Source organism: Bos indicus x Bos taurus, chromosome 11 (genome assembly GCF_003369695.1).
Source record: "Bos indicus x Bos taurus breed Angus x Brahman F1 hybrid chromosome 11, Bos_hybrid_MaternalHap_v2.0, whole genome shotgun sequence".
Classification (NCBI taxonomy): Eukaryota; Metazoa; Chordata; class Mammalia; order Artiodactyla; family Bovidae; genus Bos; species Bos indicus x Bos taurus.
Genome location: NC_040086.1, coordinates 25,323,803 through 25,351,376, shown reverse-complemented (window position 1 = coordinate 25,351,376; position 27,574 = coordinate 25,323,803). Strand labels below are relative to the sequence as shown.

Sequence of the window (27,574 nt, the reverse complement as noted above, 5' to 3'; positions counted from 1 at the left end):
CTTCTTTCATTAGGTCCTGGTTCTGGAAGGATTATGGGTACATTTGGAATGAGGGGGAGTGAGGCAGGGAGGGTGGGTAGGTCCAGTCTGGGTTTTCCCCTGGTGGGGTGGGAATACACGGTAGATAAGATGCAGGGGGGTAGGAAACCACAAGGAAGTTTCTGGAATTCTGTGCCTTTTGCCTCCTTTCTTAATTTCCCTTCCCCTCTTCTGAGCCCTCCTCCCACCCAGAAGCAGGATCCAATTTTCTCTCTCTTTTTTTTTTAAATACAACTCAGAACAATTTAATCTCTGGGGATTTTTCTGTGGAGGGAAACTAGAGGCTAGTTGTTTCTGCAGTTGTAAGAGAAATACATACATACATACATATATGTGTGTGTGTGTGTGTGCGTATGAAAAGAAATGCAAAAAAGCAAAATGGCTGTCTGGGGAGGCCTTACTAATAGCTGTGAAAAGAAGAGAAGTGAAAAGCAAAGGAGAAAAGGAAAGATATAAACATCTGAATGCAGAGTTCCAAAGAATAGCAAGAAGAGATAAGAAAGCCTTCTTCAGCAATCAATGCAAAGAAATAGAGGAAAACAACAGAACGGGAAAGACTAGGGATCTCTTCAAGAAAATCAGAGATACCAAAGGAACATTTCATGCAAAGATGGGCTCGATAAACGATAGAAATGGTATGGACCTAACAGAAGCAGAAGATATTAAGAAGAGATGGCAAGAATACACAGAAGAACTGTACAAAAAAGATCTTCACGACCCAGATAATCACGATGGTGTGATCACTGACCTAGAGCCAGACACCCTGGAATGTGAAGTCAAGTGGGCCTTAGAAAGCATCACTACGAACAAAGCTAGTGGAGGTGATGGAATTCCAGTTGAGCTATTCCAAATCCTGGAAGATGATGCTGTGAAAATGCTGCACCCAATATGCCAGCAAATTTGGAAAACTCAGCAGTGGCCACAGGACTGGAAAAGGTCAGTTTTCATTCCAATCCCAAAGAAAGGCAATGCCAAAGAATGTTCAAACTACCACACGATTGCACTCATCTCACACGCTAGTAAAGTAATGCTCAAAATTCTCCAAGCCAGGCTTCAGCAATACGTGAACCATGAACTTCCTGATGTTCAAGCTGGTTTTAGAAAAGGCAGAGGAACCAGAGATCAAATAGCCAACATCCGCTGGATCATGGAAAAAGCAAGAGAGTTCCAGAAAAACATCTGTTTCTGCTTTATTGACTATGCCAAAGCCTTTGACTGTGTAGATCACAATAAACTGGAAAATTCTGAAAGACATGGGAATACCAGACCACCTGATCTGCCTCTTGAGAAATCTGTATGCAGGTCAGGAAGCAACAGTTAGAACTGGACATGGAACAACAAACTGGTTCCAAATAGGAAAAGGAGTTCGTCAAGGCTGTATATTGTCACCCTGTTTATTTAACTTATATGCAGAGTACATCATGAGAAACACTGGACTGGAAGAAACACAAGCTGGAATCAAGATTGCCGGGAGAAATATGAATAACCTCAGATATGCAGATGACACGACCCTTATGGCAGAAAGTGAAGAGGAACTAAAAAGCCTCTTGATGAAAGTGAAAGTGGGGAGTGAAAAAGTTGGCTTAAAGCTCAACATTCAGAAAACGAAGATCATGGCATCTGGTCCCATCACTTCATGGGAAATAGATGGGGAAACAGTGGAAACAGTGGCAGACTTTATTTTTCTGGGCTCCAAAATCACTGCAGATGGTGACTGCAGCCATGAAATTAAAAGATGCTTACACCTTGGAAGGAAAGTTATGACCAACCTACATAGCATATTCAAAAGCAGAGACATTACTTTGCCAACAAAGGTCCGTCTAGTCAAGGCTATGGTTTTTCCCTTGGTCATGTATGGATGTGAGAGTTGGACTGTGAAGAAGGCTGAGCACCGAAGAATTGATGCTTTTGAACTGTGGTGTTGGAGAAGACTCCTGAGAGTCCCTTGGACTGCAAGGAGATCCAACCAGTCCATTTTGAAGGAGATCAGCCCTGGGATTTCTTTGGAGGGAATGATGCTAAAGCTGAAACTCCAGTCCTTTGGCCACCTCATGTGAAGAGTTGACTCATTGAAAAAGACTCTGATGCTGGGAGGGATTGGGGGCAAGAGGAGAAGGGGACGACAGAGGATGAGATGGCTGGATGGCATCATTGACTTGATGGACATGAGACTGAGTGAACTCTGGGAGTTGGTGATGGACAGGGAGGGCTGGCGTGCTGCGATTCATGGGGTTGCAAAGAGTCAGACACAACTGAGCGACTGATCTGATCTGATATATGTATATTATCAAGAGTCTGAAAATAAAAAGTTCATTTGAGACTTCCCTGGTAGTCTAAAGGTTAAGATTCTGCTTGCCAGTGCAGGGGACACGGGTTCCATCCCTGGTCTGGGAAGGTTCCTCTTGCCTTGAAGCAACTAAGCCCGTGTGCCACAACTACTAAGCCTTTGCTCTAGAGCTCACGAGCTGCACTACTGAGCCCACATGCTGCACCTGTTGAAGCCTGTGTGCCCTTGTGCCCACGCTCTGCAACAAGAGAAGCCACTGCAGTGAGAAGACCATGTACCACAGCTAGAGAGTAGCCCCCACTCGTTGCAACTAGAGGAAGCCCACATGCAGCAATGAAGACCCAGCACAGCCATAATAATAATAATAATAATAACGAATCTTTAAAAAAATCCCTTGGCATGTGAAGCTTCCTGCATCTCTGGCTACTGGTCACGTGTGCTCTGCCTACAGTGAATATAACCTGGGGCCACACCTCAGGGTTGGTGTCCCTCTGCTACCCCCACCCCACTGGGACCTTTCCAAAGCAACCATATGGAAACCCTGGGAAGGGACTGGCACCCTGGGACCCATGGGGGAGGCTAGGAATGCAGATTCCTGGGCCCCCTTCCAGGCTAATGCATTGGATCTCCTGGTTGCCACTGGAGATTCTGCTGTAGACAATACTACTCTGAGTAACTCTGGCCTGCTGACCAGCGGCCCTGCTCACTCTGCTCAGAGCTGTGGCCTCTCTTTCTGCAGCGCTTTGGAGTCTGGGCTTTGGGATGAAAATCTCAAGCCCTTGAAAAGCGACTCCAATTGTTCTCAGTCATTCTGAAACAGGGTCAGATGTGGTGGGATGGGTGGTGTTCGGTGTGCGACCATGTGCCAGGTGCAGAGGGGGCGCAGGGTGACACAAATGATGTGTTGTGTTGTCTCAACCCCTCCTCCAGTGGTGTAGGAATGATGCTCCCTGACCTCCCATCACTCATGGAGACAAAACAGAGAGTCCCAAAGACACCCTGGGCCTTCCAACCTGGTGGGACGAGATGTCTCTGATACACCATGGGCCACCTGTGTCTGTGACTCTAGGAGTCAAAAAGCCTTTTCCACCAAACTTTCTATTCCTACGAGGGGTCACTAGGCTGGCATTTCCCAAACTGTCTCCCCAGCATGTTGTGGAATGTAACAAAATACAGTTGACCCTTGAAAAACATGGAGGATTAGCAGTGCCACACTCGCACTGTCAAAAATCTGGTGTATAGCTTATAGTTGACCCTCTCTTTTGGTGGCTGTGCATCCTCAATTCTGTCAACTGCTGATTGTATAGCACTGTAGCATTTACTGCAGAAAAAAATCAGAGTGTAAGTGGACCCACACAGTTAAAACTCATGTTGTTCAGGGGTCAACTGTATACTCCCACAAATATGCAAAACTAGCAATATTTTCCTTTAAAATTATTTTGAAAAAATGTATGTATGGCAAGTGACAGATATGTGCATACACTTATTATTCTATGATAATCTGCTTTTACAAAATGAGATGCTTTATCCAAAGATGGCAAGAATTCATATCAGGACTTGTGTTTGCATGAATGGTGTTGAGATGCTGTGGCTCAGTACTACTTGGAAATGCTATGCTGGACTGTCAGATCCTTAAGGACAAGAGTCAGGACTGGTGTCCCCTCATATGTTGGTTGCCTGTTACACTGAAGACTGTGTAACCCAAGGAACCATACACATTCTGGTCTTCATGCCCTTGTATAGTCCTCTCCCACAGGTGGGTTTGGGCATGTGACTGGCTCTGAACAATGTGCCATCAGAAGCACGATTCAAGCATCAACCTGACAAGTGCTTGCTTCTACTCTTGAAATGCTCTTGGGGAAGCAAGCCATAAGCTGTAAAGAAATGTGACAGACTAGAGACTAATGAGACAATGCTTGGAGATGAGAGGTCTGCTGCTGCTGCTGCTGCTAAGTCACTTCAGATGAGAGGTCATGAGGTACCAAATAGTTCAGTTGGGTCTTTTTGGACTTTTTGCTGCTGTTGCTGCTGCTGCTGCTGCTGCTGCTAAGTTGCTTTAGTCATGTCCGACTCTGTGCGACCCCATAAACGGCAACCCACCAGGCTCCCCCGTCCCTGAGATTTTCCAGGCAAGAACACTGGAGTAGGTTGCCATTTCCTTCTCCAATGCATGAAAGTGAAAAGTGAAAGTGAAGTCGCTCAGTCCTGTCTGACTAGTAGCGACCCCATGGACTGCAGCCCACCAGGCTCTTCCATCCATGGGAGTTTCCAGGCGAGAGTACTGGAGTAGGGTGCCATTTCCTTCTCCATCTTGGACTTTCTAGCCTAGCCCAGTTGAATGAGTGGCACAGCTGATGTTATCTGGAGCAGAAGAACCACCCAGCTGAGCTCTGCCCCAAACCCTGATCCACAAACTCATGAGAAAGAATAAACTGTCCTGGGATAGCTGGTTATGTAGCAATAGATAACTGAGACATTTATAGTAGGGATGTGAGAAATGAGTGGATGGCAAATCACAGTGCCAGCTTTAGGGTTGATCCTTTGCTTACACTGGCCCTGATACTCATTAAGCTTTGATCACATACACTTTCTCATGTGATTCCTGTGATGGTTAATTTTATGTATCAACTTGACTAAGCCATGGAGTGCCCAGATAATTGGTCAAATACTATGCTGGGTGTTTCTGCAAAGATATTTTTGAATGAGATTAGTATTTAAATTGGTAGACTAATAAAAGTAAATTGTCCTCCGTTGTGTGGGTGGGCCCCATCCAAACAGCCAAAAGCTTGAATAGAGCAAAATGTTGACCCTCTCCTGAGTAAGAGAGAACTCTCCTGCCTGACAGCTTTCAAAGTGAGACGTCGAGTGTTCCTGCTTCTATAGCCACCTGCCAGCCTTCGGACTTGAACTGAGACGTTGGCTCTGCAGATTTTGGACTTTCAGCCATCATAATCGCATAAGTCAATTCCTTATAATAAATTTCTTTTTCATTTTTGTTTATGCTATTCATTTTGTTTCTTTAGAGATCCCGGAATAATACAGATTAGGGTACCAAGCATAGGGTTGCTGCTGTAACACATACTTAAAAACGTGGAAGTGGCTTTTCTTTAAAAAATTATTTATTTAACTTTTGGCTGCACCAGGTCTTAGTTTTAGCACGAAGGATCTTTCATTGCCGTGCGTGTACTTTTCTCCAGTTGCGGCTTAGTGCCCCATGGCATGCAGGATCTTAGTTCCCCAACCTGCGTCCCCTGCATTGGAAAGCAAATTCTTAACCACTGGACGGACCACTAGAGGAGTCCCGGAAGTGGCTTTTGAACTGGGTAATGGGTAGAGGCTCGAAGAGTTTTGAGCTGGAAAAATCCTAGATTGCCCTGAAGGGACTGTTGGTGGAAATATGAACATTAAAAGTGATTCTGGTGAAGACTTAGAAAGAAAAGGCGAGAGCCACAGAGAAAGCTGTAGAGAAGAGATACATCATCTGAAAGAGAATGCTGCTGGACTATGAACAATAAGGCTGCTTCTGATGGGATCTCATGGGGAACGTGGTACTGGAAGCTGACAGCAAGGTGATCCTCATTACCAATGAGCAAGGAACTTTTCTCAGTTGTGTTGCAGTGTCTTGTGGAAGGTAGAAATTGTGTGTGACAACCTTGGATATTTACCAGAGAAAATTTTTAAGCAAAGTATCGAGAAGGTGGCCTTGCTTCCCCTTACTGCTAATAGTAAAATATGAGAGGAGCGAGATGGTTAAGCAAAAGGAACCAGAATTCGAAGATTTAGAAAATTTGCAGCTATCCATATTTCAAAAAATAAGAAAGCAGCATTCTGGAGGAAAACATCAAGGGTGTGGATGGATGATCATTCTGTAATGAGATTATCCACGAGTTGAATCAGCCATCTCAGCTGAGGCCAGGAATAGAGGTGGGATTATACCTGCAGAATCACTGCCAGCAGGGACTAAAGGGAGAGAGAAAAGAGTGGAGGAAGGCTGTCAGATTTTTGGAATCTACAGAGCAGGACAATAGAATAGCCAGCTTCAATATCTCTATCTTTCAAGAAAAGGGGAAAATGACCATGAAGATGATTCAGAGATCATCAGGGCTGCTGCTCCCGCTGCAAGGCCCTTCAAAGGGTGGGGCCACTTTCTTGGTTTCAGAGGGCCAGGATGCACTCAGCTAGTGCCTCGGGGGCAAGCCTGCCCGGCACATCTGAGGGGGCAGGACCGCTGCCTAGGTCATGGGGTTCTGCTCCAGTAGACACAGAGGGTAAGACATTGAGCTAAAGAGGATCAATCTGGAGACTTAAGATCAACTGGAATTTGCCTTGCTAATTTTGGACTGGCTTGGGACCTGTTATCCCTTTCTTTTTTAACAATTTCTCCCTTTTGGGATAAGAATGTCTATTCTATACCTATCTCACTATTGTGTGTGTGGGTTTTTTTCCTCCAACTTATTTTAATTTTTAAAATGTAATTAAAAAATTAAAAAAAATTTTTTTTGTTGTTGCCCTGGATAGTATGTGGGATCTTAGTTCCCTGACCAGGGGTCAAACCCCTTCCCCCTGTATTGGAAGCTCAGAGTCTTAACCACTAGACCACTAGGGACTTCCCCCATCATTGTGTTTTGGAATTCATAACTTGTCTGGTTTCACAGATTCACAGCTGGAGGAAATTTTACCTGAGGGTGAATCATACCTCCAGCCTCACTCATATCTGGTTTAGATGACATTTAGTGAGATTTTGAACTTGGAATTGATGCTGGAATGAGTTGAGACTTTTGGGGCTGTTGGGATGGGGGTGAATGCATTTTGCATGTGAGAAGGATGTGAATTTGGGGGGCCAGAGGGCAGAATGTTATGGGACTGAATTTTTTTCCCCAAAATTTACACGTTGAAACCCTAACCAGTGTGACTGTATTTGGAGATGGGGCCTTTAAAAAGGTAATTAATAATTAAGGTTCAATGAGGTGATAAGTGCTGGGCCCTAATCTAACAGTACTGATGTCTTTATAGGAAGAGACACCAGCGATCTCTACCCTCGTGTGCACAGAGAAAAGGCCAAAAAGTTGCATCTGCAAGCTGAGGAGAGAGGTCTCACCAGAAACCGAACTGGCAGCACCCTGATCCTGGACTTCCAGCCTCCAGAACGATGAGAAGAGAAACTTCTACTGTTTAAGCTACTCAGTCTGTGATACCTCTGCTTAGGTAGCCTAAGCAGACAAATCAATTCCCCACAACAATTGATGACAGGGGTTCATGCGGACTTGGAGTTTAATTCTAGCATTTACTGATTCAATTACTCTGCCAATATTTAAGTCCTGCTATGAGTCAGACAGTGTCAGACACTGGGTTTCAATGGTAAGCAACATGGTCACAGTTTCTGTCCTTGCAGAGCCTAAAGTCATGGGCGGGAGATGACCTTCATCAAGTAATTACTCAAATAGGCATAAGATAATAACAGAGATGACTGCTATAAAGGGATGCCCCCTAGTCAAGAAGGTCAGGGAAAGTTCTTGGAGAAGTGACACTAGAACTGAGATAGGAAGGTTGATTAAGAGTAAACCAGGCCAAGAAGGGAAGGACGGGTATTCCTTACAGAAGGAGCAGTATGTGCTCCCACCAAGGAGGGAGTTGGAAGGCATTCATGGTACCGATGTTCTAGTGGAGAGAGGAGGGGCAGGGAAGAGGTGGGTCTCTCACACTGGGCAAGACCAATGGCAAGACTTTCTCATATGAGCAGCAGGAAGCCACTGAGCTTCCTAAACTCGGAGTTGACACGGTCAGATTGGCATTGACCAGCCCTGGGACTGCTGTGTGGAGGTGGAGCTACGTGGAGACCAACCGGGAAGCCATTGCAGGGTCCAGAAGAGATGAGCAGGGGATTCTGCAGAGTGGTGGCAGCAGAGGTGCAGGGAAAGGCTAGACTGGAGAGCTATTCCCTGTAATAAAATAAAGTAACTGGGCTTTGGTACTGATGTGTGTGCAGGAGGTGAGGGTGAAGGAGTTAGGCATAACCTGAGGTCACTGAGTTGAGCTCTTCGGTGTGGGTTGGTGCCATTCAGTGAGACAGAGACGATGGGGAAGACCAAGTCAAGGGTGGGGCAGCCACTTACTGACCAGGTGAACTTGGCAGGCACTTCTAAAACTTTGTGTACCTCGATTCCCTATCTAAGCACTTTGAGATGATGTTTGGAGAGTCCGGCTCAGAGCAACTGCTTCTGCATATCAACACCCCCCACCCCTACCCCCCATTTTTCTGTCTGGGTGGTGGTATGGGCAGATTCTATTGTTCCCATTTTAAAGATGAGGAAGCTGAGTCTCGAGACGTCCCATACTGCTGTACTGCTGGAGCCAAGCTTAGAGAGAGGTAGTCAGAAGCACCTTCCCTCTCTGCAGGCTGCTTTTTGTATCAGCTTGCAGATCTGGAGAGAAGCAATGATTCACTCATCAGCTGCTCAGTCATCCCCACAGGCTGAGTGTGGGGTGGGGAAGAGAGGACAAAGTTCAGGTGGGAAATGCAGTTGGGGGAGGGGACAGAAATGTGTTGACCTGAGGGCAGGGCCCAAGTCCTTAAAAAGGCAGGAAGTTAAATACTAAATAGCCGACTTCCCAAATGAAGGATCCTCATCAAGTTTATTTTTTATTCATATAAAGTCCAAGATGAGTGCCCTGACTGGCAGACAGCCTTCCTCCCAGCAGAGGTGCTTTCTTTCTTGGGGCTCTGCCATCTCCTAGATCATGAGGCCGTGGCTACAGGGAAAAGAGAGGTGGAAGGGACACCTGTCTGCTTCTTAACATCCTCAGCCCAGAAGAGAGACAGACTGCCTCTGCTCATGTGCCACCAGCTTGATGGCAGAGGAGGTGGAGCTGGAGTCCAGATGGCTAGCTGGGAAGAGGAGATGAGTTTGCTGACCAGATACCCAGTCCTACTACAAAGGGTCAGAATGACCACTTGCTTGATAGCATGGGGGATGGGGAGGCGGAAGGATGCCCAAGACCTGCAAGAAATTTTGGGAGAGGACTGATCCTGGGGTCAGTGGGTTGGAGAAGCCGGGCTCGATTCCAGTACACTGGCTGATGGTTGGCAGGGAGGGTCCTTCTGGTACCCTCTCATGGGCCAAGGCCAATGGGAAATCTACCCCAAGTTCCACAAGAGAACAGGCTGTGAGGAATTAAGTGAGCGATGCCCTCATGTATCGTACCTACTGAAGCATCTGTGGCCTGGCAGAAGAGGGGGCATTGTTGTGACCTTTAATTGGGTGGCATCAATGTAGGGAAAGCCTCTTGATAAGGCACATTTGAGGTAACACGTGAAGACACTGACTCACGGGGACGCTTGTGGAAGGGCAAAGGGAACGGCAAGTGCAAAGGCCATGTGGTAGGAGCAAGTTCACTGTGTGTAGGACCCAAGTGTAAAAATCTAGGCCAGAGAGCAGGGTGGTAGCAGCAGCGTGCATGGAGGCTGCAGGCAGGGGAGAGGGGAGACGCCGTTAGATTCTGGATCCCTCCTTTTCTCACTTCCCTCCTTTCTCAATTTTCCTAAGGAGGACACACTGAGTTGGGTCCACTTCTGTGCCCTTTTCTGGACAGAAATCCCCATGAAGGCAAGGACTGGGTGGAAGTCCTCTCTTCACCCTCACACCTGGCACAGGGAGGGCCCTGGCCAGTCCTGATGAACACGTCTGTGGAGAGAAGGCACGTCCTCCTGAGTCATCAGTTTCCTGGGGCTGAGCCCGGGCCCTGTTTGTCAGCATATTGCTCACTGATCTGGAAAGCTTTCCTGTCGTCTAGACACTCCCATCCCCGTTCTAAAGAGCCCTTCTAAAGGAGGTCAGCGTGCAGAAAGGAAGAGGTGGGGCGCGGAGTCCTGAGGGCGTCACTGGGACACCTACTAGGAGGACAGCTTCACAGGTTCCATTTCGTTTCGGAGGTGCCCACATGCTGGTGTCAGCAAGTGACAGGAATCGCCTGTCCCCAGGAGGGACCCCGGCCCAAAGCAGTCTGGTCCTGCGCTCCAGAGCGGAGTGTTGGGCTTGCACTGCTCGCTCACTGGCGGGCGGAGGGATCCCCAGCAGCCGCTGAGGAGCCTCTTGAGCTCGGTCTCAGGGTCCTTTACCCACTGTTCCGTAGCACCCCTCCCACAACACCCCCCGCCCCTGATATTTACAAACACTTGGATGCGACCTCTGTTTATAGCTCAGCAGGCTCTGGACCTCTGAGAGGGCTTCTCAGAGCCCCTGGGCCTTCCGTTCAAAACAGGGCTGCCGGCTTCCGGCTTTCTCCGGGATCACATTCTGAGAGTCATGTGTTTCCTGTGCTCTGATGCCACAACTTAACTGCCTTTTCACTTTCCCCACAGTTTTTATCTCTCTTTCTATGTGAGGAGTGTGATGGCGCCGCGGTCACGCGCGTGTGAACTCTGGAATCGGACAGATTTGGGCGGGCACCGTAGCTTCTACCCTTGGCTAACTGTTAGAGCGGCGAAGCCCTCTGAGCCTCAGTTTATTCATCTGTAAACTGAGGACGATCAGAGCTTGGTTGTGAAGATTAAATTGACCTAGTGACAAAATGCTTAGACCCACAATGGATGTGGGTTATTATCACTTTTAATAACAACCCAAAAGAGAGGCCAGGCTATGGGGCAGGCCAGCAGTCCTACCCCTAGTCTTGCTCTGAGCCCTGCTTCCTACTTCCTCCAGCCTCTCAGGCAAGTTCCACTTTAGGTCAGAGCAAAATGAGAACGCTCTGAGTGTTCTGGGCCCCTGGGGGAGACTGAGAACAGCTGAATCCATGAATGATGCCTCTGAAGGTGCCAGGGACGCCTGGCCCCACCCTCACCCAGCCCCAGAGCACCGCCTGCCAGACCCTTGTCAGCGGTTACAACCTCCAACTGCCTCCCGCTGCCCCAGTTTTATCAAAAGCTCAGTTGAGAGAAATAAAGTTCATGGGGGTTATTTAAAGGCCACACATTCCATCCATTCTTCCAGATGAGACTTATCCCTGAACTGACTTGGGCTCTCATGGAGCCAAGCGCCTCTTTGGACCACATTATTTAACCACCACAAAATCTTTCTTATGTTCCTCCTTTATGGTGGGGCTTTCTGGAAAAATGGCCGGAGGAGTCTGCTATTGCATTTATTTTGGGATGCCGTTGTCTCTAGCAGTCACTGCCTCAGCCAGTGCTGGCTGTAAGACCTGGGAGCTGAATATATTTCTGGATCCAGTTTCTGGCGAAGCTCTGCATCCTCAGAGGAACTGGTGGCTTCTGATTATGGGCAATCCAACTCATGAAACTGACCCCCATTCTCATTTCATTTGGACTACCAGGAAGCTCAGAGCCAAATTTGGGGCTCAGCTTGAAGAAGCTTAGAAGGTCTCTGGGCCTGCTATATAAGGAAGGTGATTTCTTCCCAGATGCTGGCTGCTAAGAGATGAGATGATGGTAGCGATGATGATGATAATATTGTATGTATCTTGTCAATTGCTTTAGGGCCCTAGGGGGACCAGAATGGGAATTTCCATTCTGGAAAATAGGGATGGAGAACTGGCTGGGGAGAGTGGAGAAGGAGGAAGTGACAAGGAGGAGATGGTGCCAGCCATGGTGGCCGCGGGATGCATCTCTTTCTAGGCCACAGTGGAGGTGGTTAAGGGTCTAGTTTAACTGAACCAGAGGGTGTGAAAAGAGAATTTTCCATGAATTTGTGAAGAGAACCACAGCCATTACTCAACTTGAACTTCTCCCTGTGGCCCTCCCTGCCCCCTGCCTTTCTGGGTATTTTTGTCATGTTGTGAAACCCTGAAGCTTGCAGTGTCTCCTTTCTCTTCCTCTTCACTCCGTGGCCCAGGCACTCCCACCCACCTTTATCTTTTTCCTTCTTTGCCCTTCTGTATTTCCCGCCATTCCACCACCCACTGGGCACAGGGGCAAGAGCTGGGCTGCCCACTGTGGCTGTGTGCCTATCTCTGGGTGACAGCGGAGCCCCTCTGGTCTAAAGCCCATTGCTTTGTTGGCTGGAGCAAACATAAGGGCGATGAGGAGTCCAGACCCCTCAAGGGAAGAGTAACAGAGTAGTGACCATTCATTGAACTTGTTATTGTCTGCCAAACATTTAGGAACCATTACCATCACCCTTTTATTGGATTCATTGTAATCAGTCGTATGCTTCAGCAGCTCATTGTCCCAGCCAGGCCCGTTCATCCATTGGTTTACCCATCTATTTAGCCCCAGGATTCTCAGTTTCAACACTGATGACCATTTGTGGCCAGATTCTTCTTTGTTGTAGGGGCTGTTCTGGGCATTATAGGATGTTTAGCCGCATCCTTGATCTCTACCTACTAAATGCCAAATAGCAACCCCCCTCCACCCCATGACAACCAAAAAAGTCTCCAGACATTGCCAATTATCCCCTGGTGAGAGGGGGCAAAATCATCCCTATTGCCCTAGTCCTCTCTGATAGAACCTCTCTGACATGTTAACAGGTATTTCTTTTGTGTATGATCTTGCAGCTCTGTTAACTACCTGCTCATATCGTTTGCCCAGTTTTCTATTCTGGTTGCCATTTTCTTCTTTTGATTTGCAAAGAGCGGTCCTTGTATATTTTAGATCTTGGTCCCATGTTGGTTTGGACCTGTGTTGTCTTTTTCTGCTATCCATGTATTAATTCTCACCTTACAGGTGACAACACAGGGGCACAGAGCTCACGACTCTGGTAAACGGCGGAGCCTGGGACACGAGCCCAGGTCTCCATCCTCAGAGCCTAGGCACTGGACCTCTGGGGCACAGTAACATCCCTTCCTTCCAAACATGTCTTCACAGGAAAGCAGACAAGACCAGGCACTGAGACCCAAGGAGGGAAGGGAGGTGGCTGGCTCAAGGTCACAGAGCTAGTCAACAGCATCACTTGGGTCTCCCTGATATGGTGCCAAGCATATTGGGAGTTGGATTTAGCCTATGCTTTGCTCTAGGAATGGTCAAGTTTGATGGCCAGTGTGTGAGGAGAGACCCCGGCGCTGGAGGGCAGAGGCGGTGGAAATCTGAGAGTGCCAGCCAGGGAGGCCTCCTTGCTAGCTTGGCCTAGAGGGCAGATGGACCAGGCTGCGGACTCAGACGTGGCAGGTTTCTGGACCTGGGCTTTCTGTATGGGCAGCAGTGTTGTCTGTGCCCGGAGCCCCAGCAGAAGGGTGCTTCTTACCAGGCCCAGGGGGTGACTGATGAAGGGGGAGCAGGGGAACAGCACTGGGGGCTTTGTTCCCTAAATGCCATTCACATGACTCTCTGACCTCAGAGTCCTTCCCCTTTCTCTTGTCTTTTTCTCCTTCACTGCCTCCAGCCCAGTTTCAGTTTCCCTTCTCTATTTTCCTTTTCTTAATCCACACAAAGCCCTGGAGTTGCCCTGGGGCCTCCTGTCTCTTGTGAAGTTGGTAGCTAGTTCTTGGACTGCAGCCTCGGGGCCATCTGCTCCGGGGGGGTGAAGAGGAGGCCTTGGGGCCTGTTAGGGAGCAGGCAAGGTCAAGGAGCCAGCATCCAGAGGCTGGTCTTGTACCAGGTGTCCTTCCGGGGTGCGGGGGTGGCAAGCCTCAGTGTCTGATGGCAACCGTGGTGCAGGCCCTCACCCCATCCGTGACAGACAGGTCTCTCTCATCACAGGGCTCATTCTACTGGCCTCAAGTCCTTCTCAGCAGAGAAGGGGCAGATGGGGCACCTTGGGCTTAGAGCTTCATCTTTAGTTTCTAGAATCTTCTCCCACAATGCTTCTGAACCCTGTCTGCGCATTCAGAATCACCTAGGTAACTTCCCAAACAGACTGATGAGCAGGCCCCAAGCCGAGACTCTAGTTTCTTTGGTCTTGAGTTTAACCTGGGATGGGTTTCCCAGGTGGTGCTAGTGATAAAGGACCCATGTACCAAAGCAGGAGATGAGGCACGGGTTTGATACCTGGGTAGGAAAGATCCCCTGGAGGAGAGCATGGCAACCCACCCCAGTATTCTTGCCTGGAGAATCCCATGGACAGAGGAGCCTGGTGGGCTATACCATCCATAGGGTCGTGAAGAGTCTGACATGACTGAAGTAACTTAGCCTGCATGTACGCAGGAGACCAGGATGCATACCGTGCAGTCTCTCCAGATGAGTCCAATCAGGAATCGAGAGTGGTGCCTCTTTTTTACTGAGGGCTGTGTGTCACAGAGAGAACACGGGACGCAGTTTAGGAAGCCTGTGCTTGAGTCAGACCACTCTCAGTGAGACGCTTGTCCCTGGGCATAGTCCCTACTGTCTGCTGTCCCTGGGGACCCTAAGGAGAAATTTACCAATTTGTGGAATTTCAGACTTGGAAGGGACCCTGAAAGTCAACCAATCCACCCATCCCTTGTCCTCCAGACGAGAGGACTGTGGCTGGAGGGACTTTGTGGAACACCCGGGGTCCCAGAGGACTTGGGCAGGGTCAGGAAACCAGCCCAGTATGCGGGCGGTCTCTTCTCCCTGGCTACACTCAGCCAGGCCCTCTTGGGGAGTTCTCTCTAGATTAGATTGCTGAGGAGATTGTGTTTCTGAGAGCAGATCTGGAGGGGCATCTGGTCTCCCCACTGTTTCCTGGAGGAGGACACAGGCCTTCCGAGCCTGGGGGGAGGAGGGCGGAACAATGACTAGAACCAGCGGACGTTGCTCTCAGCCAAACTTTGCAAGAGAACTTGCAGAGCTGCTGACTTTTTGCAGCTGTTTTATGAAGCCTGTGAACTGAAAGGGGAAGTTTGGCTGCATTTAGCAAGCTGTTCACAAAGAGGAATGGCGGGGGCAGAGGTGAGGAGGGTGGCCGAGTTGCGGAGCTGGAGGAGGAAGGTGGGCGAGCCGGGAGACATGCCAGCAAGGGCCCGAGGACAAGGGTTTGATTTGGGCCCACATGTTGTCACTTTGGAAGCTCTTGGGATTGGGGGATGGGGTGAGGGAAAGTGAGGGGGAGGGGAAAAGAAAAGAAAGGGGGGATGGTAGGAGTTCCCAGCCCGAGAGCCTGGCTTTTTCTTGGATTGAAAGCAAACGTGGAGAGTGCTGGGAGCATGCCCAGTTCTGCCTCCAAGGCCCAGCCAGTGGTTTCCTTTAGAGAGGCTCAGGGACACGGCAAGAGGTGCCAAGAGAGGGAGAGCTTTGTCAAGATGGCGCAGCCCACGGTCGAGTGATGTTAAAGGAGGAACTTCCCCTCTTCCCGAGATGCACAGAGATTTCTCTGGGCAGCCTGAAATGTCCCTTCCTTTACGGCCAGGAAGGTGTCTGGCTCCTCCTGGACTGACGTGGGGCCCAGGCTCCAAGGTGGCAGCAGGAGGGATCCCGAACAAGTCTCCAGAGGCCTGGACGGCTTCTGAGGGCCCGACTGAAGATCCTCATGCCCCAGTTTCCTGTTCTTGCTGGCACCCAGGAGGAGTCGTCCCACTGCCCTGTACCAAGTGCCCCGGCACAGGGAGGACAATGGTGTTCCTGGTGACCATGTGGTCACACCCCCCTGCCCCCTCCAAGCCCGCTTCCCTGCCAAAGTTGGCCCCTGTTGGGTGCTGCACTGTGCTGCCCCCAGACCCAGCCTTGCCCGTGCCTGTATATGCGGGGGCGGAGTGAGGGGTGGAGGTTGCAGGGCACTGTAACCTTCACCGCGAGCTCTCTCACAGGAGATCCTGCCCCCACCGGAGATGCACTGAGCAAAGCTTCTCTTCCCAAGGCCGCCTCACCCCAGAGGACCACGAGAAGAGACACGAAGAGGCAGGAGGGCCCCTCCGTCCCAACACTGACCATGCCACCCTGGCTGCAGAGATGGTGCTGCCATCTTTCTTAGGAATGTCATAGAATTGGCATCCAGAGGGACCGCTCTGAGGACGGGCAGAGAAGGGGGGCCGGCACTGGATGTACCTCTGTGGCTGAGCATCTGAGGCCAAAAGGGCACCTCTCAAGAGCCTGCTTAGTGTGTCCTGGCAAAGAAGGCCACTGGACTCAACTCACAAGACTGCCACTCACTTTGTTATTCAGGGAGTCTTTACTGAGTGTCAACTATGTGCCAACTGTTGTGCTAAGTGCTGGGGATGTAGAAGAGAGCAAACCAGACATAGTGTCCCTGGTCGGGGAATTTGAGGGCTTATTGTGCATCTGTGTCTCCACCATACCCATGAGGGTGGCCATGGTGCTGGGGCAGAAGGAGGCAAGACCCTTCCTCCCGTGGTCTCACTGGGGAGGAAAGATGCACACACAGGAAACACTCAGAATGAGACAAAAATGAAATAAACACATGATTGACTCTGGTAACCACACGCTGAAGTGAACATGACCAGGTTCAGGGTTCAGGCCATGCAGGTCTGTAAGTGCTGTCAGTGGACTTGACGGGGCAGCCCCACTGGGCCTGAGTTACTTTTTTCAGGCTTCTTGGAAGAATCTGATTAGGTGGGCCTGATTATTAACCTTGAAAAAAGGCATCAGTTCTGCCATTGAGTGTATTGGACTGGAAAATCTCTATAGATTCTACCATCTTTCTTGATTCCCTTTTCCCATTTCCTCCTTCTCCTCCTTCTTCCTGCATCTCACCTAGAACAGGAAACCTTCCATGGCCAATGACTAGATGCCAGGTTTGGTTAAATGTCTTCTGTTTACAAAGCACGGTGCTAGCTGCAATAGGGTCATAGAGATAAACCACACAGACCTTATCCCTAAGGATCTTCAAACCAACTTGGGTTCACAGATTGATATAATAGGAGATAGTGAAAGATGTGTACAAGCATGCAGACAATAAGAAAGTTGAGTCCGATCCCTGGTATAGGATTTGGAATATTGATTCTGTGTTATTTGTGTGTGTGGTATGCTGCCTTCTGTTTGTTGTTCGTTTTTCTCTCAAACTTCAGAAAAATTATAGGAATGTTACAGGTAATTTCTGTAAGCCCTTTTTCAAGATTCACCGATTTTTTACATTTTATGGAATCATTTGAGAACAAATTAGAGACATTTTGCTCTTTTACCTCTAAACACTTCAGTGTGTATTTCAAGGACATTGTTTTATGTAGTCTGGTTTCCTCATAGTTGAACCTTCTTCCTCTCACTTTCAGAAAGTGTTGGATCACTCTATACCCTAAATAAAGTTTATTTAATAGGAGACAGCTAGCTTGATTTTCTGCTTGAGGCTATGCTGGTGGCCTGGCCACTGGGACTGCTGGGTCACAGGGTCCCCTGGGAATCTCTGCTGGTGGCTGTGCCTGAATTGGCTTCCTGCTGGACAGCCAAATTGCCCCCTCCGAGGCCTGGCCAGGCCTTGGCTGAACTCTTGTTCTCTTTCTTTCCACTTTGTTCTTAAGTTTTTCTGCACATTCTCCCGCCCACAGATATGAATGTCGCATGATGTTGACTTTCCAGTGTCTGGCATGGCCTGGTGGAAGCAGAGTGAGCTTGTTTGGACCTTCTCTCTGGGCCTTAGAGGCCAGCCTGGGCTCTCTGAAAACACAGGAGGCTTCCTTTCCCTGACTTGCAGGAGTGAGGAGCTATGGCATGCTCTGGCTCCCAGGCCTGTGGTCCTGCTCAGGACTGGCAGTCTTAGGCTGAGGGAACATTTTCCAGAGTACAGCTGAGGGACAGAACGTCTCCATGAAATGCGATGGGATGGGCAGGGTTTTGGAAAAGCCCCTGCTTGTTCTGGGAGGTGTTCAGGAGGCTGAGGTTTTGGAGATCCATGGTGGTTGTTCATGACTGCTCCCAGTTTGGGAAGGAGGAATGAATGGGTGCGCATTTCCTTGGGTTCAGTGGCAGAGGTGAAGCCCAGGACTGTTGGCCCTGGACAAGGCCCGCTGCTGGGCCCAGGGAGGGTGCTGGGCTTTGAAGGGGAACACTGCCTGGAGGACTGGCATCTGGAATCATGAGATGCTGTTCACATACACTGAGCCTTGGCCAGAGCTCTCCCAGCACTGGGCAAGACACAAACCCAAAATGATCTTCAGGTTCCACTCCAGGGTGCCTCTGATGGAGCGGGTAGAAGAAAACCCCAGTGAACCTATAAGACAGAACATACTGGAATAACTAGACAGATCGATCTCATGCACATAGAGGCCATAGAAGAGGGAGCCCAGAGCAGGCCTGAGCAGTCAAGAAGTGCCCTGGGGAGGAGGGGAAGACTCCTTTTCAGCAGCGTCTTCCTCTGTTCTTGCACACAGCCACCCAGGGTCCCGTTCTAGCTCTGTTCTATCAATTTGGGCAGGTGGATTTATGTCCCTGAACCTGTTTTCTCCTCTTTGAAATAAGAAATGGGGCACCTGAGCCATCTCCCGGGGACAGTGAGTACCAAGAGATAATCCAGCCAGGTCAGGGGGCTGCAGCAGAGCTTGGAGAGCTTATGAAAATACAGATACCTGGGCCCTAGCCCAGACCTTGGGAGCTGATTCTCTGGGGGTGAGGCCCAGGCCTGTATAGGTTTCCTTTTGAACAGGTTCCCCAGGTGGTCCTTGGAGCATAGGCCAGGTAACCGTGGGGTCTTCGCATTCTCAGCCCCTGACTCAACCGCAGGCGGCCGGGATCCAGACTCAGGCCTTTATTCTTTGCAATATTTTCCCTGGTGTCGACAGAGGTGGGTACAGGTGGGGGCACCTTGGCCTTCCCACCTGGCGATCCAGCACCTCCACCCCCTCCCCGCCCGCCACCCGGGAGCTGAGCCGAGGTCCTGAATGTATCTGCTCTCTCCTTTCCTAAGAACCAGCCTCAATGCCTCCCATTACCATCTCCATGGCAGTCGCCTCCAGGGCCCCATGGAAATCATAAGGCTTTCTGAGGAGTCGTGCAGACTTGAGAAAAGACCCCGGGCCCCCTGCCCACCCCAGGCTCCCCCGGCCCTCTAATCCTGCTCGGAGCGCGGACACAGAGCTCCCTCTCTCCTTCGCGGCCTGGCCTCTCATTCTCCCACAGAGCTGACGTTTCTCTGCGGCCCAGCTGGCTGCAGTTTTTAGAAATAACAATATCCCCGGGGGGAGGAGCGGCGGGGTGAATGGGCGCCTTTGTCCTGGGCCCTGTGAAGCCCGATTAATTATGCGCTGCGGAGCGCGGGGAGCGCGGCGGCCCGGGCCCCCGGCGACTGAAAGGCCGGGGCTTGGGAGCGCGGCCGCCGGCTCCGCGCGGCCGCACAAAGGGCCGCGAATTAGAAAACCGCCAATTACCCCGCATTTTGTATTTGCCCTTGTCTCGCTGACACTGTGGACGGCCCCTTCCCGGGCGGCTGTACTTTGAGGCTTTTCCTGCTCTTTCTCGGTTACCAGGGGCGACTGGACAGAGGACTGGGGGGCTTGGGGAGAGTGTGAGGCGCCAAGTGTGCGGTGGGATCGTGTGCTGTGGGTCGTGGGCGGGGGAGCAGCGTGTGGGGATTCCCGCCCCCGCCCCGCCCTTCTCCGGGACGTGGGTCTTACATCTCACGCTCTTGCCAAAGCAGGGACCGGTTCAGAATGCCGATCGCCGGGCCCTTTTCCAGAGGACCAGTTGACTCAGTAGGTCTGGGATGCCCGGGAAGCTGTATTTGAACAGGTAGTCTGGATGATTATATTTTTTAAAAAATTAAAGTATAATAGTGACATGCAGATATATATTTTTTTGCAATATGGTTTATTTTAAAAAAAACTGTAGTATGAAAGTGTTGTACCTGTGTAGATGTTAAGTGTACAGTTCCATGCACTTTGACAAATATATATACATACATCTATGTTACCTTCATTCCATCTAGATTTCGAGGGGCTTCCCAGGTGGCACTACTGGTAAAGAACCTGCCTGCCAATGCAGGAGACAGAAGAATCATTGGTTGGATCCCTGGGTGGGGAAGATCCCTTGGAGAAGGAAATGGCAAACCATTCCAGTTATTCTTGCCTGGAGAATCCCATGGACAGAGGGGCCTGGAGGGCTACAGTCTATAGAATCTAGAAGAGTCAGGACTGATGAGACTTAGCATGCTGAACCGCAGATTTAGAACAATTCTATCTCTCCAGAAATTTCCCTGGATTTTCTTTCTAGTCTCCCCACTCCACCCTCCAGCCCCCAGGCAAACACTGTTCTGACTTCTGTCATCATCTGTTCAGTTTCACCTGTTTTGGGACTTCATAATACGTGGAGTCATACCGTATCCACTCTTGTTTCTGATTTCTGTCATTCAGTGGAATGTGTCTGAGATCCACCCACGTATCACCCGTGTTTATTTCTTTTTATTAATGGTTTATCTGTTCACCTGTTGATGGGCACCTGGACTATTTCCAATTTTTGTCTGTTATAAATAAAGCTGCTACGATCATTTTGTGCAAGTCTTTTTTCCAAACATATGTTTTAATATCTTTTAAGGGTAGAACTGCTAAGGAAGGTATTTAGCTTTAGTGGCTACTGCCAAACTTTTCCAAAGTGAGTTTACAATCTTGCATCCCTACCAGCAATGTAGGAGAGTTCCAGTTGCTCTTCTTTGTTAGCATTTAGCATTGTCAATTTTTTGATATTTGCCATTCTCATGGGTGTCGGATGGTATCTCACTGTAGTTTTCCAGCTAGGTGATTTTTATAGCTGAGCTCCAGTGACTCTACTTGGAGAAAATGCCCATCTAGTGTAATTCTTGTATTTGTCTGCAAGGTCCAGCAGGGTGAATGATGTCCCCAAGGCTGACAGCTGACAGAGATGGGATTAGAACATAGGACTCCCGACTATCAAATAAGTGCTGTCTCCTTGATATCCTTAATGTGAAATGCTACAGGTTGTATGTGTGTGAAGTGTGGGTCTTCCTCTACACAAGACCATTCAGAATAGACCTGGAAGGCCACTTCTGAAGAGTCCCTGTCTGCCACCCAAGCAGTAGCATCCATGCCTCTCTGGGGTCGAGAGACTAGGTAGATGTGGACACACGCACCCACAGAAACAAGGGTAGGTAGTGGCTGGTGTCTGGTTACCTTTGACCCTTACTCAGAGGGCACAGGCCAATTCTGAGAGTCCCTTTGCTCAGCCACTTATAGAGGGAGGGTCTTAGATAATCTCTCATCAAGCACAAAGGAGGTGCTGGGTGATGGAAATGAGGGGACAGGGATCCTGGGGCTTCCAAAGCCCTCCTTTGCCTATAAGCATTCTCCAAAATGGGTTTTCAAGACCCTCCAGAACCTGGCTGGATCTGTCCTTGCAGCCTTGTGTCTGGTTGCCTCCACCTTGCATATTGTACTCCAGCAATAATGGACACCTATCCATTCTTTCTCCTACCTATAATGTAGGTAGGATTGGGGATTGTATTATCCAAGGATGGCCCACCAAAATAGATAGCCCATGTGCCATACTGTTCTTGCAGTAAAACTTATAGTCTTCCTGCTGAGAGGTGGGAGTCTATCTTTCCTCTCATTGAATCTAGGCGGGAGCTTGTTACTGCTCTGGCTGATAGAGTTTAGCAGAAGTGGTGATTCTGGAAGCTAAGTAATATAAAGGAGATAACTTCCACATGGCTTTTTCACTTTTTTGGGGTGCTCCCCCTAGGAACCTAGCCTAGGAGAGACTGGGGTAGTGAACAAAGATCAGAGGAACAAATAAACAAAACAAGAGAGGGCCTTCATGGAAGGAACAGTGATGGGGCACCATGGAAACTAATTGACTCAACACCTGCACCTGAGGTCCAAATGAAAATCAAAATCCCTTTTGGAAATGATATTCCTGACTTTATTTTTTCCTTATCAATAATTATTTTAATTTTTGAATATTTTTTCCAGAAGTATATAACACTTGTTTTGTCTAATTACAAAACAGCACATTCATATTCAACTGATAGGAAGAGTTCAAAGGAAATGCTTTATTGAAGGGAACCCATGTCTGTGACAGACCTTTCTCTGAGGACAGATGTCCTGAGTTTCAATATTTTCCTCTATTCCTCCTTTTTCATTTTCTTCCAATTTTATTGAGCTGTAATTGACATATAGCACTGTATAAGTCTGAATAAACCGTATGTGTAAGCACAGCACAATGATATGACTTATATACATCATGAAATGATGAGCACGTAAGTTTAGTGAACATACATCTCATATTGATACAAAATTGAAGATACTGTGGACTTTAGGATGGCACTTGCTGCTGCTGCTACTGCTAAGTCGCTTCAGTCGTGTCCGACTCTGTGCGACCCCATAGACGGCAGCCCACCAGGCTCCCCGGTCCCTGGGATTCTCCAGGCAAGAACACTGGAGTGGGTTGCCGTTTCCTTCTCCAGTTATCTGTAGGCAAAGGGGAAGAAGGATATGGGGCAGAGATGTAGCTATAGCTCTGTAAAGTTTTCTTTCTCTAAAAATTAAAGAACTTTTTGGACTTTTCTGGTGTCACATTGGATAAGAATCCATCTTGCAATGCAAGGGATTTGGGTTCAATCCCTGGTCCAGGAAGATTCCACATTCTGCAGAGCATCTAAGCCCCTGTGCCATAATTACTGAGCCCACGATTTAGATCCCATGCATGCATGCTGAGTTGCTTCAGTTGTGTCTGACTCTTTGCGACCCCATGGACTGTAGCCCACGAGGCTCCTCTGTTCATGGGGATTCTCTAGGCAAGAATACTGGAGTGGGTTGCCATGCCCTCCTCCAGGGATTCCTGACCCAGGGGTTGAACCTGTGCTTCCTGCGTCTTCTGCATTGCAGATGGATTCTTTACCCACTGAGCCACCTGGGAAGCTCTTCAAGAGCCCACAAGCCACAGCTAATGAGCCCACACTCTACAACTACTGAAGCCCACCCATGGTTCTAGAGCCTTGCTCCCCAACAAGAGAAGCCACTGCAATAAGAAGCCTGTGCACTGAAAGGAAGGATAGCCCCCACTCTCTGAAACTAGAGAAAGCCCACACACAGCAATGAAGACCCAGCACAACTAAAAAAAATAATAAGGAAATCTGAAGCAAGATGGCAAACTGTTGACATCTGTTGTATCTGGGGAGCGGCTACATAGGCTCCTATTAGATTATTTTAACTGTGTCATCATTTAAAGAGTAGAGGTTGCTCTTCAAGACACTGCAACCTACTTTTGTGATTTTGCCAGAATTCATTTCTGGTCGTGGATTGGCCTCTGAGTAGTTTATGGAACTGAATGACTGCGGGTCTGCCAGAGTCACAAGTCCCAATAAGAAGCAGAATATAAAGAGTTGACTATATGTTGATGATAAAAGCACTCATAAATAAGATCTTTGGTAAATGGAAAATGTCATTGCCAGCTGCATAAAGAGTGAAACCAAATGGCTGAACAGTCACAAAAATTTGTTGTTTTTTTTTTTGGACTGACTGGATCAGATCAGCCTCTCAGGACTTTGTGGGAAGGACTTCAATTAACTATTGGCCTTCCTGGGGATGACCAATACTAGACAGTTTTACAGAACTGCTGTAGACAACTCTTGGAGGGCCGCACAGCTCTCACTTAGGGCCTTATGGTGAGGGGCTCAACAGTTTAATCTACTGTCTAGATTTTTTTTTTTTAATTAAAAAAATTTTTTGACTGCACTGTGCTGCATGTGGGGCCTTAGTTCCTGGGCCAAGGATCGAACTTGTGGCCCCTGCTTTGGAAATCCAGGGCTTCCCTGGTGGCTCAGATGGTAAAGAATCTGCCTGCAATGCAGGAGATCTGGGTTCAGTTCCTGGGTTGGGAAGATCCCTGGAGAGGGGAATGGCTATCCTCACCAGTATTCTTGTCTGGAGACTTCCATGGACAGAGAAGCCTGGCAGGCTACAGTCCATGGGGTCACAAAGAGTCAGACATGACTGAGCAACTTACACTTTCACTTTTCACTTTCAACCACTGGACTGCCAGGGAACAAGATCGCTACAGTATAGGTTCTGTACCAGGTGACTCCCCCATCATAGTTGGTGGGTATGGAGGGAGTAACTGAACTAAATTGGGCTGATCAGATTCTTTCTCTGAAGACTCTGGATCTGGAGGAAGCCATTGGAATGGGGCTGCTTTAATGCAAGCGCTCTAGGGAGGAGGTTCATTGACCCTAGGTGCTTAAGTTCTTTGCATTGCCCTGGGTCTGGCCTTTCTTGAGATTCACTTGTTCATCCTTTTCTTGAAATTTAATAAATTGATTATTATCATGTGCTAGTGTTGATTTCTGTTACTCGTCCTGTGGAGCAGGTAGATGCAATGTCTCATTTTTCCTTCCATACTTCCCCTGGTGCTGCTGTTAGTACATGTGGTGTTTTTGTTGGGTTAGAAGAATGTGCCTCTCTGGGCGGACAAATTAGAAAAAGCTGTTTTTACCTCCAGGCAGACACAGTTCATCACCCGACTGGAAGGTCTGGCCAGTGGAATGTGGGGTTGGGTTTCAAGTCTCGTTCCACTCACTTCCTTGGCCAGGCTCCTTTGTGCAGTGCACAGACTGCATAACCATCCATGGTGATCTTGCCTGACCACCATTTGTGTTCCGGCTGATTCGTCCTTCGTATCAAGGAGCCATCCAGATACGAAATTTTATTCCAGTTAGGAGTTGCTAGAAGTGTTGGTCTGTTATGCAAACCCTATTCAGGACTTCATGACAAAGATGTCATTTTTAATCTCTGAAATCAGTTGAAAGTCAAGACTTAAAAGAAATTTAGGAAAACTCCAGGGCCTGGGTAAAAAAAAGTTTCATTTTCTGATACATAATCTGCAGACTTTTGTGGAAGCTCTCCATCAAATGGTCTGGCAGACACTCTTGAAATGTCAAGGGACATGACTCTTTCCCCTATGTGAAAACATTATTGAGAAGGTGAGAGCTGATGTGCAGGAGTGAGGTGACAAGGTGTCTCAGGCCGTGATGAGAATAACATGGAAACCACAATGAAGGCACAGATGGCCACAGGGAAGAAAATGATCTCAGGGAGGAGAAAATGCCTTGGGAGAAAAGTGAAAGTGAAAGTGAAGTTGCTCAGTCGTGTCCGACTCTTTGCGACCCCATGGACTGTAGCCCACCAGGTTCCTCTGTCCATGGGATTTTCCAGGCAAGAATACTGGAGTGGGTTGCCATTTCCTTCTCCAGGGAATCTTCCCGACCCAGAGATCGAACCCGGGTCTCCTGCATTATAGGCAGACGTTTTACCGTCTGAGGGATGGCTACACCAATTCCGATTCACTCATTAAGTTTCTTGCAGCTAATATGAGTCTCGCTACCTTTCTGAAAGCTGAGTACGGAAAATCAAGTCAGGAGCTTTCCCAAGACAGAGGGCCCACCTGCCCTTATATCATGAACCATCTGCTCCTGTGTCCATAAACATAGGAGGCAGCGTAGACTAGTAAGCAGTTAAGGATGTGAGGCTAGGGCCAGAATGACACGTGAAAGTATTTTGCTTAGTTATGTTTGACTCTTTGTGACCCCAAGGACTGTAGCCTGCCAGGCTTCTCTGTCCATGGAATTCTCCAGGCAAGAATACTGGAGTGGGTAGCTATTCCCTTTTCCAGAGGACCTTCTTGACCCAGGGTTCAGACTTGGTTCTCCTGCATTGCAGGCAGGCTCTTCACTGTTCTGAGCCACCAGGGAAGCCCAAGAGCCAGAATGTGCTGTGCTAAGTTTCTTCAGTCACATCTGACTCTTTGGGACCCCATGGACTGTATGTAGCCTGCAAGGCTCCTCTGTCCATGGGATTCTCTAGGCAAGAATACTGGAGTGGGTTTCGCCATTTCCTTCACCAGGGGATCTTCCCAACCCAGGGATTGAACCTGCATCTCTTGAGTCTCCTGCACTGGCAGGCGGGTTCTTTACCACTAGGGCCACCTGGGAAACCAAGAGCCAGAATGGCTGGGTTCAAATCTCAACTCTGTCACTTGCCAGCTGTGTGACCTTGGATGTGTTACTTAACTGCTTGTGATGGTTTGATAATGTGCCCACAACGCTTTAACTCTCCTCTCATCAGAATTCGAGTCGGGACTTCCCTGGTGATTCAGTGGCTAAGACTCTGAGCTCTCAGTGCAGGGAACCCAGATTCTGTCCCTGGTCAGCGAACTAGATCCCACAGGCCTCAGCTGAAGATCCCGCAACCAAGACGCAGTACGGCCAAATAAATAACTATTAAAAGAAAGAATTGGAGTCTTTGGAGAATTCCCTGGTAGTGTACTGGTTAGGACTCTGGGCTTTCAGTGAGGAGGAACCAGGTTCAATCCCTGATCAGGAACTAAGATCCTATAAGCCACTGGAGTGGGGGAAAAAAAAATTACAGTCTCTGTCCCTTCCCCTTGAACCCAGGTATGCATTTAAGAGTGCACAAACAGAATGCAGCAGAAGTAACCATATAATATCCAGGGCATGGTTAGAAAAGACCATGAAGTTTCTGGTGGTTTCTTTGGGGTCACTCATGTTGGGAGCCTTCAGCCAGCCACCCTAGGCTACCTTGTAGAGATAGATCACATTCAAAGACAGAGATACCTGAGAAGCCCCAGCCATCTAACCCCAAGCCATTTGAGTCTTCCTAGCTTATGCCCCCGGAGAAGGCAATGGCACTCCACTCCAGTACTCTTGCCTGGAAAATCCCATGGACAGAGGAGCCTGGTAGACTGCAGTCCATGGGGTCGCAAGGAGTAGGACATGACTGAGCAACTTCACTTTCACTTTTCACTTTCAAGCATTGGAGAGGGAAATGACAACCCACTCCAGTGTTCTTGCCTAGAGAATCCCAGGGATGGGGGAGCCTGGTGGGCTACCATTTATGGGGTCGCACAGAGTTGGACACAACTGAAGCGACTTAGCAGCAGCAGCTTATGTCCCAGGCATGCAAATAAAGAAGCATTTGAGTTCATCTCAGCCCCAGGCACCGACTGACTAGAAACTCCTGAGAGAGATTCTGAGAGTACTGTTTGACTTAGTCCCAGACAACCCCCAGATCTGTGAGCTAAATAAATAAGTGTTATTGTTTTCAGATCATCATTCTGGGACAGTTTGTCCTAATGCAGTATAACTGATACAGACTTTTTGATATCTAGACCTGGAGAGCTGCCTAATACATGGCGTGGGACTAGGAGGTGGGCAGAAATCATATGGGTTTGAAGCTATTGTTAGTGGAAGCCTGATGGCCCTTCAGGAGTCTGCTGGTGAAGACTTACAGGAAAGTGAGGTCAATGTTATTAGAAGCAGCAGGAGAGGGATCTTTATTATGTAGTAGAGGAAAATTTACGACATTTTCACTTGAGGTGATGTGGACAATAGAAAATGGACCTGATTAGCCAATGATTTGCACTAAGGAGATTTTTGAGCAGAATGTTAAAAAATGCCAGATATGCAGATGATGCTACCCTAATGGTAGAAAGTG

General features: G+C 48.6%; 1 long non-coding RNA gene across 3 annotated transcripts; it reads left to right on the top strand.

Moving 5' to 3' along the window:
• The first annotated feature begins 19,408 nt into the window (after positions 1–19,408).
• Positions 19,409–20,598, top strand: LOC113900720. Of its 3 annotated transcripts, none has more exons than XR_003513229.1 (3): positions 19,409–19,574; positions 19,753–19,844; positions 20,041–20,598. It is a non-coding gene; the product is annotated as an uncharacterized LOC113900720 (long non-coding RNA). The 3 variants fall into 3 exon arrangements; XR_003513230.1 differs by having other exon boundaries at positions 19,750–19,844; XR_003513228.1 differs by having other exon boundaries at positions 19,409–19,844.
• The last annotated feature ends 6,976 nt before the right edge of the window (positions 20,599–27,574 follow it).